Raw genomic sequence first — 3,771 nt, 5'->3', positions numbered from 1 at the left:
ACATGTATACACGACACAAAGTTTGCCCACAGATATGAATCCCATGTACTTTCTTTGGTCAAAATCAATTCGATATCAACTCAACCATGGCAAAAAGTGATGCAAAATAGATAGAATTCCTGATATGATAATAATTCATAGAATTGATTCTAACATTTTGACAATAATAAACAACTTGCACAAATAACATTATCAAGAAATAATTCAAAACTAATAACATAACTAATCTTAATCTTATAACAAAAATCCAAAATCCCTTTGGATTAATCAACGCATATTTACAATAACCAGATTATTATCATTTATCATTAATTCATTATCACCATCTCGGCATTCCACTCTGTTCTTCAAATATCAAATTCCGGCTTCTTCTCGACGCAATTCGACCGAAAATCGAACTTGATAAGCTCCGGCTTCGGTTAACCGAACCGCCATTACTCTCCAACGAGCTCGAATTCCGACTCGATCTTCCGAAAAACGACATTACATTACGAAACGCTCTCTGAATTCCGCTCCGTTGACTCGTCCGATGCCTTCTAGACTCCCAAATTATCCTCCTAGGCGTACCGGAACTCTCACCGGAACCACCGTCAGCTTCGGTGTACACAACCGGAAGTTCTCTCTCGCCGCCGGTGGTCCGTCTACCGCCGGTGAATCTCCCGACGGCGAATCCGCCTCCAGGTAATCTCCATATCGTTAATCCAACCGCTGATGTATTATCTTCTTCGTTTTGTACGGAACGAGTTCGATCTAGGTTACTAGATCTGGTATCTGATGAGTCCGTTGAGTCTGTTGAGTCCGTTGGAAGTTCGTGCCGGCAAACCGGACACGAATTACGCATCGTTAGCCACGGCACGATGCAATCCGAGTGGTATATGTGTTTACACGGCATCTCACGTGCTTCCGTACCGAGATCAAACGGTTCGATGCAAATTGCACAGTGTGACTCCTTGCTGACGTGTGAGTTCGATACTTCTATCGTCGGCATCGACTCCACAGCTGCTTTAGACGCCGGTGGTGCTTCCGTACGGCTTAATCCGCTGATATCGATTTGCGATAACTGTTCGAGTAACCGATCGAATCCTGACTCGATTAACAGCTCTGACATCATCGGCGGTAACGGCTGTAAGCCGGAGCCAGCTCCGTCTTCGTAATAGAGCTCAAATCCTCGTTCTCCGGCACCGGAATCCACGTCCGTACCGTCGGAACCACCGCGGAGTACGATTACCGGATTAAACGGTGACCACTCGCCGTTGTTACGCCGGCCGCGACGGCGGAACCGCAGATCCGGACGGTCGTTGCTGCCGAGCATGTACATCGCGGCTGCCGGAAACCGCCGACGAGTTTCGTTAGACGGCGGCGCGTTGAACTCCACGAGCTCGATGAATCCGCCGTCGCAGTCGGGACAAACGACGGCGTTTTGGTCAGTTATAGTTACTCTCACTAAGCGAGTGCAACGGTAACACCAATACGACGGCGTTGGCATTTTTTATAATTTTTTTAATATAAAAATGAGTTGACTAGGTCGTTGACCGGTGGATTGGTACACGGACTATAAGATCCGGTTAATTGTAACGGAATAAAAATTGCCGGAAACGGATATTCCGTTATCGGAAGTGGCACACACAACTAGATAGACGTTGTGGGGTTTTGGTTTGATGGAAGAGAGAGTGGAGGGTTGGTACTCATTATAAGGCGATTCATATATCATAATAAAGTGTTTATTTTATAAGTGCTGATTAAAAGAATTACAAAATTATAAAATTATACAAGTTAATTACAAGACGGTCCTTTGGGTTTATCTATATTTTTACTTTACGTCTCTAGGTTTCTTAAGTTACTTATTTCGTTTCTATTGCTTTGGATGTCATGTGAAATTACGGTTTTACTCTTAAAACCGATGATCATCATCTTCAATCGTCGGCAAGCTTGAATCATTGACGAAGCCTTGCTCTTCACCCATTGCAAGCCATTTTCGGCCATACTTGTCTTGCAAGCCCACGAGAGTTTTGATAAGAAGAACCCAACGTCAAGTTTCTTATCGTGATCAATGTTTGTGATGTGACAACTGTTGGTCGAATTTATGGTTTGTGACTGGAGAACTTGTGAGACATAAGTAAATGAGGGAAGTAATTACAGTCACATAAACAATTATGCCATGAATAACCAACCCTCTATATATTTTTTCTAGACTCCTTAGAATCAATTACAATCACAAAACATTTTGTTCACCTAACTCTTTTTTTTTCTTCTTCTTTTGCGTCAACTTCAATACCTCTCATGATGACTTTTAGACAAGGAGATGACCACGATGAAGAGGTTGGTCTACTCATGCTTAATAAACCTGCCATCTTCGGAACATTCTCACTGCAGACGCCAAACTTACGTATATCGGGAGTGGTGTCAAATTTACATGTTTCGGAAGTTAAAAACGAAGTTAAAGACTCAAAGTTAATCAATCTTTAACTTGGTTTGAGATTTGATGAAAAAGTTTGTTACTGTTGATCTTCTTCATTATTTCAGAAGTGTGAATCTTTAAATTAGTTTTAAGATTTATCTGAAGTTTGGTTTTGGTTTGTTAATGTGAATTTGAACATTTACTTTGGTATGAATATGCTCATTTGATTTTTGTTAATGTCGTATCTTCCCCAAGCAACAATTTTTGTTTTCTTCCCATTTGTTATTCATCATCAAATCAAGCTGCATATTAAGTTGAGGTCAAATTAATAACTGCCCATTTTTATTTGATAAAATTGGAATGGAATAGGAAGAAAAACTATTTAGATCTAGATCAAAATGAGTTGTCGGGGAAGACAGCTGAATAGGGTGCCAGAGATGAAGATAGAAGATGGTGACCAACGATGTGGATTGTCTAAGTGATTGTTTTGTTTGTTTGAAACATATGGAATATTTTGGACGTGGAACGTGTATTAAAGTGAGTTATATGTGGACGTTATAGTGCATTACTAATTGTGTTAGTAATGGGTAAGATTGTTTTTTTAATAAAACTTTCTAGGTCAGATATTAGTGGTACACTTTAAAAGAAGACAACAACCACCATGTATGAAAAGACTGGAATAAATAAATTTCACGAATCTAAACTATATATCATTAAGAAATAAAGAGTATAATACCTTTAGTCCTTTACGCAAAAAAAAAACTTAAAAGGTACTTAATTTATCCCTAAATTTCTTTAGAAGAAAAACACAACTTTTCTAGAACAGTGAAAGTTTCTCCTTTATTCAGAAAATAATTTTAATTTGATAATGAATTAATTACATTATATAAAAAATAAGAATTCTAATTTGCTACACAAAATATAAAAATGTATGAAATCAGGTATGTATAATAAACCAACCTAGATTAACGAAACTCGTTCTCTACATGAACTATTGTAATTTCTATTGAAATCTATATAAAGACGTCAGAAATAAAAAAAATAAAAAAAATAATCACTTGAAAAATATCTTACATTGTGATAAGGAGACGAAATATCAAATCACAAGTCGGATAAGAGGCATAAATGCGTATATAGCTTTTTAATGCATATTAAAAGGGGTGGTGTTTGATTGATCTCTTTAACACTTTCCTTTATTAAATTTATAAGTTTTATTGATAATTATTAATATAGTGGATAAGATTGAGAACGTTTCCTATTTGTTACTTTAACCAAGTTATTTAAAGTTTAAAACAATTAGTATCCCTTTCATTGTCATTAATCCAAAGACTTCATTTAATTATCATCTAAAATAAACTACTTTCCTAAAATGT

The 3,771-nt window shown here is 37.4% G+C and overlaps 1 pseudogene; it reads right to left on the bottom strand.

The window, feature by feature from the left end:
* Positions 1–200: 200 nt before the first annotated feature.
* LOC143579453 (E3 ubiquitin-protein ligase RDUF2 pseudogene) lies at positions 201–1,846 on the bottom strand (annotated as a pseudogene).
* Positions 1,847–3,771: the final 1,925 nt, after the last annotated feature.

Source organism: Bidens hawaiensis, unplaced genomic scaffold (assembly GCF_021521415.1).
Source record: "Bidens hawaiensis isolate Kalapana, Puna unplaced genomic scaffold, B.hawaiensis_p1.1 tig00029807_1, whole genome shotgun sequence".
In the NCBI taxonomy this organism is placed as follows: domain Eukaryota; kingdom Viridiplantae; phylum Streptophyta; class Magnoliopsida; order Asterales; family Asteraceae; genus Bidens; species Bidens hawaiensis.
Note: the sequence above shows the minus strand (reverse complement) of the source record. Positions and strands in the feature narration are given on the sequence as shown.